Below are 14436 nucleotides of genomic sequence, written 5' to 3' on the forward strand. Positions count from 1 at the left end.
GCCATTAGTGAAAGTGCAGTCTCATTAGCAGTGGAGATTCCAGGATTTTAGGGGTCACGGAGAGAGGTTGAGGTTTGGTGCCATGTGACAGGGCCAGAGTCCCCCAGCAGGCTATTGGTGAAGGTGTATCCTGCAAAGATCCCAACATTTTGGAAATGATGTCAGGACTGTAGAAAGACTACCAAGGACAGCAGAAGCTGCGGAATGGAGCCAACCTGAGCCTGTGAGATGACTTATTCTTTTTTTTTTTTTTTTAAGATTTATTTATTTATTATGTATACAGCATGTATGACTGCAGGCCAGAGGAGGGCACCAGATCTCATTGCAGATGGTAGTGAGCCACCATGAGGTTGCTGGGAATTGAACTCAGGACCTTTGGAAGAGCAGTCAGTGCTCTTAACCTCTGAGCCATCTCTCCAGCCCCCGAGATGACTTATTCTTGTTGTGAATGGCAAAGCCAGAGTTGTTAAGCTCTTTGGGACCTAGAAGACTTTGAATGATTCCTATACATGGGACACTGAGCAACAGGTCTACATACCAGCATGGAAAATTAAATCCTATACATGGGACACTGAGCAACAGGATTTAATTTTCCATGCTGGCATTTGGTTTTTCAGAGTGTGACTATGCTTCGAGTCTTCCCTTTTGGAATAAGAAGTATATAAATATTTTTTAAATTTTATTTTACAGAGGCACACAATTAAGAGACTTTGTATTTTTATGGAGACCTTGGATATTTTAAAAAGACTGAATCTTTAAAGACTGTTAATCTTTTGGAAGTTTTAATGTGTTTTATATTGTAGTATTGAGAATAAGATCAGATCTTGTGGATAAACAAGAAAGGAAAAGTCATGGTTTAATAGTGATGTGTTACTTGACAAATGTTAAGTTAACAAGGGGTCAATTGTGCTGGTTAGACTTGTGTCTACTTGACACAAGCTAGAGTCATCTGGGAAGAGGGACTATCCATTGAGAAAATGCCTCTAACAGATTAGCATGAAGGCAAGTCTGTGGGGGCATTTTATTGATTAGTGATTGATGTGGTGGTGTTCCCCAGTGGTGGTCTTTGGTGGTTTAAGAAAGCAGGCTGAACAAGCCATGGGAGCCCTGGTGGGTTTTTTTTAATATATAAAACTCATACTTTATAGAAATCCCATATCCTGGAATCCTTTTTATTCCAAGTCAAACTGCTAAGACTGGTTATTCTCACTGGAATACAGAAGCATAATAATATCTAAAAGCAGTAGTGAGTTAGTGAGAAGGAACAGTGGTTTTCTATCTATCTATCTATCTATCTATCTATCTATCTATCTATCTATCTATCATCTACCTATCCATCCATCCATCCATCCTTCATCTATATCATCAGTTATCTATCAATTTTTTTCCTCTATGCATCTACCCATGGCCTATTAATTATCTCTGGAGCATCTATATCAATACTACCTACCCATCTATCCCCTGTACCTATGTATCCATTTAGCAGCTATCAATCTCTCTGTTTAAATATGAAGGCAGATTATGTCTAAGAACCTATTTGTATCCAGTTACCAAAAACTTGGTGACGGGGAAGGTCTGTGACTAGAGATTCTGAAGTGAAGACAGGTGTAGCAATGTTTGGGTGAGAGAGATAAAAGGCAGATATGGAGTGACCTCATTCTGAGTATGACAGGGTCCTGATGTCACAGGAGGGTAGGTAGGGGTGGATGTCAATAGTAGGAAGGGCCTATTGAAGTGGAGGGAAGGGAGGATGTCAGTAGTTGATGGTTAAAGAAGCAAGGTCATCAGCTGGAAATGATCAGACAAGAAGGGTGGGGCTGAGAGTGACTTAGAGAGGAAGGTGTGTGGAGGAAGTGAGATGAGCATGGACAGTGGGATCATGAAAGGCCTGTAGGAGCAGAGTCACCACCCTGAGCCCAAAGGTGGCTCAGAGGTGACAGTCCTGAGTAAAGTGTGGTAATCAGTGTGCACAGTCTTTGGCCACTTTCCAAAGCTGAGACTCAAGTATGGAGTTAGATTATTTTGGCCAGGGATAAGAGCAAAAGAGCTGGGATGGAACTGATCATGGACATTAACCAAGCAAGGAGGACCTGATGGAAGATGGGGAAGTGAAACCAGAAAACTCTAGGGGTTATGCATCCTGGTGGGGCTGAAGTGTTGTTGGAGTTGCACACAAATGGAATGAGCTGGAATGAAAGAAGGCAACTGTATGCTAAGCAGGCAGCAATATGCTAGGCAGGACACAACTACTGAGTTTCCATCCAGCTGGAGCATGAAGTATGTGAGACTTTGGAGGAGGGGCAGCAGCTGTGGTATGACAGTGTCTGTGGGTGACTGAAGGAACTTTTGAAGTCACGACCAGTTCCTATCAACTTGAGCTGCTCATTCACTGTTGTTTATTGGCATCAGTTGACAGCAAAGCTACCTCATTCTCATTTCTCTCTCTCACAGTAAGGCAAACTGCCAGCCCTGGGATGCTCACCCATTCCTCTCAAAACTCCATCTGACACAACTGCCAGTAAGAACAGGAATCCTGTTTGTAGATCAAGACAATATGTTACAGTGTTAACCCATGCCTATGCATCCATGATGGCTACAGAAGGGTGGCATGTCCTGTGCCTGTGGAATGGGCTCTTGAATTTGGAGACACTCCTCCATTTTTATCTTTCAATTCTATGACTGCACTTTATACACAGTTGGTGCTTAGTGGATGCTGACTCTAATGACTTGTGTGAAGACATCTTCCTCATGGAGGATGGTTCCCTCTCGGAAAGAGTATACAGGAGCAGAGCTGACTGCTGCATGAAGATGGCCTTCAAAACAACTTAAATTCCAGTAACTCCTTTCATCAAAGAGACCCAGAGACATCCCCTGCATGCTTTCCTTCTCACTCATGTGCCAAAGAAGTAGAGGCTTAGCTGACACCCTTGTGAGCCACTGGGCCATCTAGATTCCAGCAAGCAGCAATGAAAGAATGAGCTTAACTTTTCTGTTTCATAAGTATGCTCCCAGGTTGTTCTTAGCAGAGTCTCCAAGTCCCTCCAGGCCCCTCCCTGCCTGCTCATCGAACAACACCACTTACAACATTCTCATTTGCTGTTTTATTGAACCAATCTTCAAAGGAATAGAACTCTACTACAACCCAGATAGTGAGGGTCTTAAATAAGAATTCAGGGCCTCCAGCCCCACCCTCCCCTTGTGGTTCTTAAAGGACATGAAGTCTGGAGCTCTCCCTCACAGATGCTCAGCCTATGTGTCTGTCTTCCTCTTTGCATAAGCCCCCCTTGAGTAGCCAATTTCATTCCACAGATTATCAAACCACACATTCATGAGCAAAGGAAAGTCAGATTCACTGCCCCACCCCCTGCCTTCCTGTGAGCATCATAGGCCATCCACTGTTCTAAGCTTTGGACAGTTTTCTATTTTCCAGGATTCACCACTTTCCCCATAAAGAGAAGGCTGTGGGCCAGCCTCCTCCAGAATTAATAGTAGGAAGGGCCTATTGAAGTGGAGGGAAGGGAGGAGTGGCCTGGGGAGGGACTGGAAGCTGGAAATGTCTTCCTTTTCTGCTCCATCCTCAACCATGGTCAGCTCCACCCTGTGCATTGCCTTTGGAGACCAAGGTTCACAGAGTTAAGGGAGCAAGAGCTCTGTTAACCCCTCCCTCAGCAAGTGTCACACTGACTCTTCATCTGTGTTGGCCTAGGATGCCCAGAATCTAGGTCTAGCACTGTCCTGCTAGAGGTAGGTGTATGATGTTGCAGAGGTTATGGTCTTTGACTCTTTATTTTTTGAAAAGGTTTGGCATAATATAAAAAGGCTATTGGATCCCTCCTGGATTCTCACTTATGTTTTGATTGGCATGGTAGTACTTTTAATCTTTCTCCTTTTTAAGTATCTTACAGCACATCAGGCAACAATGGGATGCCACTAAGGCAACTCTTCAGGTGTTAATGGCTCTTAGACATCCAACTCATAGTCCTCCACAGGAGACTATGTATACCTAGCTTTCTGAAATTCAAAAGTCTACTGCCTGATCCTTCTGACCGGGGGTGACTCCACAGGGATGGACACTCTTTGAGGGCTGATGGTCAATGACAGGTAAGAGCTTGTTTGGCAAGCCAACATAAGACAGGCACAGTCCAGTTGCTGAGCCTGAGGTGGGGTTAACAAGACTAGAGCAAAGAACTCTGACTCCCACTGAGTGCCCAGATAATAAAATAATATGGTGGACACATAGTAGGACAGGCCCATAGGGTCAAGGAAATTGGCTCAAACCAGTTAGGGTCAAGGAAATTGGCTCAAACCAGTTGACAAGGCATGCACAAAATGTACTTCCTTATGAGCCAACCTGGAGTCGGCCTGAGGGCTTAGCAACAGGTGCTGTCAGAGGTCCTGATCATACCTAGCTAATGAGGGGTGACTACCACACAATGTCACCAGGTCAGAACACAGCCTGGGTGCTGGGAGGAGGGTATATAAGACCTTCCCTGTATTAAATAAACAAGTCTGCTGTTTGTCTTCCATCTGACTCCCAATGTCTGTGTCATTGACACTGCACCTTCTCACTCCTTCCCCTGAGGGAGTCGTTAGGACCCAGCAACCATGGAGACTCATTCTGGATCTCTGAGAGTTCTGGAACACCGTGGCCTGTTCTCCACTCAGTGTGAACCACCCCCACCTCTGGCTTTACACTGTGGCTGTTTTTCTCCCTCTGCTCCTGGCCAAGAGGCAGCCTGGCTTTCTGGCAAGCAGTGTGCTTTTAGCCTCAACCATTTGTACTTCTGCAATGCTCCTGTGCCTGTACTATATTCACTGACATGCCTCCCAGAAGGATAGCTTTCTTGTTATTTGGCCCATCTCAAGTCACTGAGTCCTGGAATTTCCACCCCAGAAATGAATCTTTTCCAGATTCTCTTTCCATCCCCACCCTTTTCTTTGAAGCCTGCCTCTGCTGTCACTCACTGGCTTATTTCTCGGGTAGCCTGCAGCATTCTCTTTCCACTGGTTCAGATTCCATTCAGTCATTTTTGCCAAAGCCCCCAATGGCCCTCAAACCCCATGTGACCTGAAGGCTAGGCGATTTAGCCGGTGGGTCCAGCATCTGTTCTTTGGGCTTCCCTTGTAACTTTGCCAGCCAGTAACTTAGCTTCCCCCCACCGCTCTGTTCCAGGAAAGCCCCCTTGTGTGGCTTGACTCCACCCTGCCCCCTGCCCACCATATTCTGCTGTAACCTAACTTGCTAACCTCTGCAGTGTGGTGGTGGTGGGGATGATGCAGGGTAGACACAAGCCATTTTTGTAATGACACCACACTCTTGTAATCACAGGGTGCCCTCATATCACCTGGGGGTATGAGGGCCCCCTGATGCATAGACCCACCCAGCATTGGAGCACCCAAGCTCCTGGTTGTCTCCACAGCAGGGAATGAGCTTGAGAACCCACCATTTTATTTCCCCAGACCAGCCATCTCTGAGGGACATCCAGGCCAAAGACACAGTGAGTTGTTATTTACCATTTTGTCCTGTCCTGTGGGTGCTCATTGTCTTTCCCTGGATGAGTTAGGGAAGGGGAACCATATGAACCTTAATGGCATAAAGATCCTGGCCACAGAGTGTTAACCTATCGTGGTGACCTTCAGGGGTGCCTTTGACAGGGCGATTCCTGAGAGGTCCATGTGTTCATAGAACAGATTAAGGCCACTGGTAGCATACTTGAAATGCTCCAGACGAAGAACAACAGGAATGGAGAATTTTGGGAAAAACAGCTGCTCAGGGAGATGAAGAAGAAAACAGTTGAAATCATGTTGCCTAATCATCCACCCCAGCCTGCCAACTCCATGAACAAACAAGAGCAGCTCTGTGCTGCATGTCTGCAACAGGCAGGCTGCACCAGGGACTCCTCAAGGCCATTTCCTTCCATCCTCTTGGCAATGCTGGGAGGTGGTCAGAGGGCTTGCTCAGAAGATGAGATGGGGGATCAAAGAGGCTATGAGTTTGTCCAAAGCTTTAGCATGGCACAGCTTAAAGCAAGCATTGGAGGAATGAAGCTTGTTAACCACACCGACCTGTCTTCTTCGAATGAAGGAAATGACTGTCACCTAGTCACCTGGAAGGCTGGAGTAGCTGCTATTTAACAACCTGGTGGTCTTTGTGCTATTCTATGGGCCAGGCTTCCTGAATCCCCTCAAATCCTGCACCCTAATTCTGAGCTTTATCTCTTAGTAAAAAGAACCCATCCTCATGAAAGAGGTCCCATGAACTTTGCTCCTCGACCAATAGAATCTGTCCTTATGCTCATTACAAATTCTTCCTCCTTAGGTCCTTGCCCTGAGCTCTGTTTACCAGCCAATAGAATTCATTCTTGAAAGGTCACAAGTGCTTTGCTACTTTGCTGTGGAGTTTCTACATATCTTTGTCTAAAGCTTTGTTATGATAATTGTCACATGGAAATTTTTCCCTGAAGTCTTACTGTGTTTTAATGTATAAGAAAAATAAACCATGAGGTCAAACTCTAGAAGTTTCCATCCAGTGCCTGCTGACCTGAGTTTCATTCTTCATCTCCTGGTTCTCCCTGCTAGTTGTGGGGCTTGCAGGAGGTTGGGACACAAAGCCACACTTTGTTTTTAAAAGCCGAGGGTCCTTTAGCTATAGTATTACTTCTCAGAGAAGCTGTAACTGCCCTGATCCAGTTGAAAAAAAAAAAGATTCTGTCTGTCTGTGCTTCAACTTAGCGTAACTTCCTTTCCTCTTTCTATCTGTCCAATCTTGGACTTCAAAGGTCCTAGGGCAGCAGACTAAGTGCCACATTTCCTTGTTTGTGTCTGAAAAGGACACCAGATGATCTTATATGTTCACGCATTGGATCATGAGACCAAAAGAGTCTCACTCCTGGTCATAGAGAATGCCCATCAGGGGCTGGGGGAGAAGAAATGGGAGGTGCTGCTTGGCTCAAGTGGGATGGATGTTTCTGAATTTCCACCATGCAGCCCTGGACTTGGAGGTGTGCACACTGCACAGTGCAAGCACTGTGCGCTTGCAATTGCTAAGTAGAGGCTTTCCCAAGTTCCAGCCACACATGCAAAATGGGTCCCATGTGGGGCAATGACTGGGCTGAGTATGGTCAGTGTTTCACTATGCCCATGCACATTATATTGCCCACCTTAAATACACACAGTATTTTCTTGTTGCTTATGTTAGGGAGGATAAAGTAAGAATTAAACATTTTTTTAAAAAAAAATATCAAGCACTCAAAAGGACATTTGATGCCCAGCAGTCATATTGGAGGCAGTGAGGGACAGACCCAGAGATGACCATGTGTCAAAAGCAAATCTTCCTGGTTTCATCTCTGAAGTGCTTGAAACACAAGGACAGGAGTCTATCTCTCTCCACTTGGACTCCCAGGCATTGGCCCAATGGAGCTTCACAATAGCTGCAGATGCCTTCATGGATGGACAAAGCATGGATGGGCTGTGAGTCTCCCAGCTGCTTCCACAGGAGGGGCATTGAGGTGGGAGAAGTCCGGTCAGGGTGAATGCAACCTTAAGCTCCATGCAGCTAGCTCTTTTGCTGTCCTGCCAGGAAGGTGTTGAATGCAATGAAGTCTCAGGCCTAAGGGCAGCTTGACCAACTCTAACCATCAGGGGACATATAGCAGCAACTAGGGACAATTTAGTTGTTATAGCTAGGGACAGAGACATTTCTGACATCTGGTAGAAACTGTGGCTATGGGAACTTCTAAGCATTCTTTGATGCTCAGGAGTCTAGCCCACAGAAGATAGAATAGCTGTGTGGATGGGCCTTGGCAGACAAGACATAGGTGATTTGCACGGTGGGGATCTGGGGGATTCATCTGGAAGCAGCAAGACTTGCCTGGTCCAGGACTTCTCAGTCTTTCACATGCATGCTATCCCCTGGAACCCGCAGCGTTTGGGGGTGTACCTGAGAGCTCAAACATCCAGAAGCAAGAGATGCTGGTCACAGGCTAGATTTTTGTATAGTTAAAGCATGACTTTATAGCAGTGGTTCTCAACCTGTGTGTCAGGACCCTTCAGGGGACAGAACGACCCTTTCACAGGGGTTGCCTAAGAACATCGCAAAACACAGATATTTACATTACAACCTGTAACAGCAGCAAAATTACAGTTATGAAATAACAAGGAAAGTAATTTTATGGGTTGGGAGTCATCACATCATGAGGAACTGTATTAAAGCATTGCAGCATTAGGAAGGTTGAGAACCACTGTTTTAAAGCATTCAGTTATTCCTGTTTTCTTCCCACTCTTTTTTTTATTGTAGAGACATGAGCAAAGTGATGTTAGAACAGGGCAGAGATGGGTGAGTGCCTGGAAAGTCAGCACTTTCCTTCTGGACGAGGCAGCCAGTAGAGAGACTAGCTTCTAGTTCCCAGTGGGGTCACTAACAGGTCATCCGTTCATAAGTGGCACAGCAGGGAAGCATCCAAACAAGGGTTCCCCAGCATTGTGGTCTGCTCACAGCCTTCTTAGTGACACACTGTTACTTCCACTCTTTTTACATGTGTGCAGGTGCACATGCGCATGCACACATGTGTGGAGGTCAAAGGGGGACACAGCAGCATTGTTCCTCGGGATCTTTCCACCCCTCCCCCCTTTTTGAGACAGGTCTCTCATCAGCCTGAAGCTCACTGTGTGGGTTAGTTTTTGTTTTGTGTTTTGTTTGGTTTTTGTCAGCTGGACATAGCAAAGGGTCATCTGGGAGGAGGAACCTCAACTGAGATTGAGAAAATGACTCCATCAGATTGGCCTGGTACGAGGATTGCAAGCTCTTTTGCATATGGGTTTTGGGGGTTCAACTCTGGTTCTAATACCACTTGAATCACCTTCCCTCCTCCCCTCTTCACTTATAACACAGTTGTGAACTGTAAATCTCTCACAGAAAGAGGCAGTGGACTGATACCATCGTGATGGTGGTGATGATGGTGATGATGGTGGTGATGGTGGTGATGATGGTGATGTTGATGGTGATGATGGTGGTGATGATGGTGATGATGATGGTGGTGATGGTGGTGATGATGGTGGTGATGATGGTGATGGTGATGATGATGGTGGTGATGGTGGTGATGATGGTGATGATGATGGTGGTGATGGTGGTGATGATGATGGTGGTGATGGTGGTGATGATGATGGTGGTGATGGTGGTGATGATGGTGATAGTGGTGATGGTGGTGATAATGGTGATGATGGTGACGATGATAATGGTGGTGATTTTGTTTTGTGTATTTTTCCCATCTTTGGAAGGTGTGAATGGCTGAATCCTGTCTGATAATAAGTGTGTGACCAAGTCCCAGATCCTATGTCATGCCCCAAAGACCTCTCTCCCAGAGCCAAGGTGGCCATGGAAAAGGTCTTGTAGCACTGGAGAAGGGTGGGAATAGCTGAGTTCTCATCTCAGTGGTAAGGGTTGAATCCATGTGTCAAAGTTCTCCTCCAACAATGCCTTCTCACACTCCTCAAATATTCCCTCATTTGGAAGAATGAAGACACCCGAGACATTGCAGGTACAGGGCAGCTGGAGGACATAGCTGTGCAGGTGGGGGAAATACTGCAACTGGAACCAGCCTACCCGCTGCATCATGGGTACCATGACCTGGGTCCCCTTATCTGTCGAGAAGGTCCTCATTTCTGTGAGCTTTGGGTTAAAGCAATATTTCCATTTCCCTGCCAAGAGAGTGCACAGGAATCAGAGGAGCCAGCAATATCTGAGGCACATCATACTTCGTCCGTCAGAGAGGCGCTAAGGCTGTACATGCCAGGAACATCCCTTGTGGTAAGCCATGCAGGCACGTGTGAGAGATCCTTGTTCATACTGATCTTATGAAGTAAGGGAATATAAACAACATGATTGATAAGAAAGCCAATTAGCTGGAAGGGGATATTGACTAAGGAGAGAAATAAAAGAGATAGTTACATATTTATGTCACACCCTAGAAGGTGATGCTGATTAAAGACTTAACAGTGCATGGGACAAGCCATAGAACAGCCAGGGGAGGAACATTCTCAAGAGAAAAAATTGACACATGAAACAGCCCAGTGGTGAGAATGCCTTGTTTTAGGGACATAGGGAAGATGTGTAGCTAGAATGGAAAGGGAAGAGACTGAGAGTAAGAGGTGAGGCCAGAGAGGGCAGGTGTCAACCAGTACCTGGTTAACTGTGGAAGTAATAGGTCTCTTAAGGATAGCTGTGAACATCAGTGAGGCGCTATAAGCAAAAACCTGTATACATCTGTTTCAATATCATAGTGCAACTCTACCAAGTCAGAGAGTGTCCTTTTCCCTGGTATCTGCAGAAGCAACTAGAACGCAGTCCTGTGGTCTTAGAGTCAATAAGTTATACAGCTCAGTCTCCTGTGAGCTGTGTTTCTGGCTTCTTTCCCTACAACTGAGGTTCTGGTCAGGACTTGGGTGGTCAGCTCTTCAGCGCTAGGCTGAGCCCAACAGTGCTATGGATACACTGAACTTTGGACTCCAGCTGGGGCCAGAGACACTGGGGAGGACTAGGAAGCTGACTTTCTTGCCTTTAATCCTGACCGGATAAAAGGTGGCAAGGGTGAGTGTTTTACAGAAGAACCCACCCTGCCATAGAAAGCAGCCCACAGTCTTGGGAAAAGTAATCAGAAAGTCATGAGAGTTACTGAGAGAAATGAGGAGTGAACTCAAAAACAAGTTGTTCCCTTTAGCAGCTCAAAACTGTCCACTTTCTGGGGTTCTAAGTCCCCAACCCAAGCCTGAACCTCTCCAAGTGCCAGCCCCATACCTGCCAGCTGCCTGGCCACTGCCATCCAAAATCTTAAGAAGCAGCTCAAACTCCATGTACCAAACAGGGCTTGTTTTTCTCCACAGCCACCCCCTTAGAGTAGTGATGGGAAGGGTCCCCAGATAAAAGACAGGATGCCCAGTGACATCTGAATGTCGGAGGGACAACAATTGTTAAATCTATGTGACATCTTGTGGTCCTTCGCTTTCTTCCTAAAGCTGACAATCTATCCTGGGGAGCTTGTCAGCGAAGACTTTCTGAAGCCTGAGCCGGAGCCCTGAAGAACAAAGGGAGGAGGAAGGAGCAAAGCCATTCACATGACCGAGGTGACATCAGCCAGACTAACAGTGGCAGCGGTCATGTAGCTCAGGAAGAGCTGATATTTCAAGTAGCCTGTGGTGCTTTGGGGAAAAGGAAGGGTAGGGAGGGCAACAGAGATGGGGTGGGAGAGGGGCCCTGGGAGAGTCAAGTTGAAGACCGAGTCATTAAGAAGCAATTGCTGCTGGGTACAGGGACACACACTTGAAGTCCCAGGACATGGGGGGCCGAGGCAGTAGTATCACAAGCTCCTCCCCACAAAGAGAAATAAAGAGGAAAAATGAAGGCACAATCATAATAAGTTTGGTAATAGTTCATGTAACTTGGTAAACTGAACAAGACTAGTGGCCATGGTTGGGGCAGTGGTCAGATTTAGCATGTGGTGTGGGGAGAAAAGAGACCCGTGGATGAGGGAACATCAAGGTCCTGGCTTGGGCTGGAATCAGAGCAATTTATTGAGCCTTGAAGAAAAGGATTGGGAGAAAGGGACTTCCTGGGTGAAGGAAATGCTTCCGTTTGCAACATGCCAAGCCCAGGCGGCTCCATTCGGAAGAAGGTAATCAGGTGGTTGGCCGGCACGGGGAATGGACATGGAGTTGGGAGCCTTCCATGCACAGGAAGGTTGTAGGCAGCTTACATGGCCCAGCTCCCTGGAGGGAAGGCCCTAGAGCAAAAAAGAGAGCAGGGAAGGAACTCCATGGTGTGTCAGCATTGTGATGAGTTCACAGGACAGGGAAATGCACCACGGTTGGGCAGAGGAGCAGAAAGGCCATGCTGAACTACAAGTGGCCTGTGGGATGGCCAGCAGAAGAGCCACTGGCAGCCAGCCAGGCAGGTGTGGAAGGCCAAGGTACCCTTCTGTGTGGTGGATTCAAGGCAGCTGGATGAAACAGTTTGAGGGAAGATATATAATGGCCGCCCGCTCCCCTCTCCTCCCCCACCCCCCCAGCTAAGACAGAGCTAAGACTTGTGTGAAGTAGAATGGAAGGCACTTTGGCATAGTGCCAGGGCTGGCTTCCAGAGGTGTGAGCCCGGCAGTCACACAGGGCCCCCTCGGTGGCTTAGTGTCTGCCATCACCACTGGGATGTGATTTTAGAGCAGAGGGCCTTCCTTGCATTTGTCACTGAGTCCTAGCAGGAATGTAGCAGGTCCTGGATTGAGATGCCTTGTCCAGAAACTGAGCTGTAGCAAGGAGGAGGGAGTGGGGCCTATATCTATAAAAGGAGCTTTGGTTCCAGAAGGGAGAGGTAAAGGATGGAAGAAAGGAGCAGGATAAGAAGAAGGAAGTATAGGAGACGCCCAAACAAGTAGTCCAGGAAAAGGAGAGGCAGTATTTGTCTGGGGCAAAAATGGCTATTTCCAATAACTAGAATAGATCTAAATGGTTCTCACCTCCTGGACCCTAAGACCTTCCTAAGGACTCAAAGGCCTAGATGATACTGAGGATATTTGAGAGATAGAAATAGAGATAGATAGATAGATAGATAGATAGATAGATAGATAGATAGATGATAGATAGATAGATAGATAGATAGATAGATAGATAGATAGATAGATAGATAGATAGGAAGGAAAGGATTAGGGAGAGGACTCAAGAGGCAGGTATCCAGAAGTGGGCAAGAGTAGGAAGCTGCCCCAAGCCAAAGGAGCAGAGAACATCTGGGAAGATCTAGAGGAATGGAGGACATCTTGAGTCAACATGGGGCTGCTAAGGCTTCATCCGAGGCTCACTGGCCTTTAAAGAAATTGTTATTGGCCAGAAACAAGTTAGGTTGTAGCTTTAGATCCCTCGGCAGCCTCTTAACTTCCAGTGGGTCCCATGGGTCCCGAGTTTAGCTGCTTGTGGGCTAACTCGTAGTCCCCTAAGGAGACGAGGATGACGTCACTGTTGTAGGAGCTCTGGGCGAGCGTAAGAAACTTCAGTTCTGGCTTTAGTTTCTTGTCCATAAACAGCAAACTGCTAGTGTGGACCCTGCACTGCTCGGCGTGCAACAGAGCACCCAGGTGCTTCCCGCAGCACATGGCTGCTCTAGTGTCCAGGTCTTTCGGGACTCTGAACCCCAGATCCTGTAGAACCAGGTGGCGGACTTCTGGCTCCTCCTGGAAGGCCAGCAATGTGAGGGGCACAGCAGCTGCCTATACAGGCTCAAGGCAAATTTTTGCTTGTTGAAGATGGGGGTGGTGCCCTTCGCATCACTGGTGTTGGTGACATCCTTTGAGTCAATGGCATTGGTGGTGTGCCTTCGTCACAGGCATGGGGCACCAGCTCAGCTACCAGCAACCCGAGGGACAGAATGGAGAGTGCCATCCTAGATAAAGAAAGCAGTAGGGCCATTCAGTTTGGCCCTATGGCCCAACAAGAGCCAAAGCTCCGAAGGTTTCCTGCTGCTCTTCAGGGGCCTTAGGTTGTCTTTTGTTGGGAGGGGCTGGGAACTCTAAGGGACTGGCAAGATCTTGGGCACAGCCAGGCTTGAGAGGCTGACAGATCAGAGCCTGCCTCAATCAACCTCTGCCCCTCCCAGGGGAGGCCCCAGGTCTGAGCAGAGGTCAGAACACCTGCCCACGAACTATGCCAGGCCTGCTACAAGAGCAGACTCGGGGGAAGTCGTCAGATATCCAACCAACTGTAGACCATAGCAGATCCTCTACGACTGCTCCCTATGGAGTTGAACTATGACCTCTGTGTATATGTTCTCAATATGTGCTTAACACTGAGTAAAGTTCAGCTTTCCACCTACTCACCTGAAACCTCTCTGCCAGTTGCTGTCCAGGTGCCTGATTTTGTCCTTCTCCACCCTGCTTGTCCCTTGGAGTCTGAGGTCTTGGGACTGGGCTCCACCTCTTCTGTAACCCATGGCTTGGTCTTGAGTTTGGCAGGAGAAGGAAGGCTGGTAGAGCTTACATTCCCTGGTTGGTGCAGCGCCACCCTCCAGCATCCTTCAGCCACCCAAGAAAGCCCTTCTCCAGCTCTTTCCAGATGTTCTCCATTCCTTCAATGGGGGGCGGTTTCCTACTCTTACCCACCCTGTGGATTACCTCAGGATGCCTCCTTCTTGAATTCTCACTCTGACTCTTTCAACCCCCACCCACTAATCTACTCAGCATAGTCTTGTCCTTTCAGTCATGGAGAAGACTCTGAGCAATATGTCATTTATCCCTCAAGCCCTGCCAAAACTTGGGCCCAGGGAGGTTAGGCGGCCTCCTCAGGGTCCACAGGCAGTTAGTGGCAGAGCCAGGTTTCTAACACAGCCTGTGTCCCCAACAATTTCTCTTTCACAGCCACTCCCATTCAGAACAGGTGTCCCTCTGTACTAAGACCCTCTGA

The 14436-nt window shown here is 47.4% G+C and overlaps 1 pseudogene; it reads right to left on the minus strand.

Annotated features, from left to right (window-relative positions):
- Window positions 1-3419: 3419 nt before the first annotated feature.
- Window positions 3420-13419, minus strand: LOC102918824 (alpha-1-antiproteinase-like; annotated as a pseudogene).
- Window positions 13420-14436: the final 1017 nt, after the last annotated feature.

The sequence above is a fragment of the Peromyscus maniculatus genome, chromosome 14 (genome assembly GCF_049852395.1).
Source record: "Peromyscus maniculatus bairdii isolate BWxNUB_F1_BW_parent chromosome 14, HU_Pman_BW_mat_3.1, whole genome shotgun sequence".
NCBI lineage: Eukaryota > Metazoa > Chordata > Mammalia > Rodentia > Cricetidae > Peromyscus > Peromyscus maniculatus.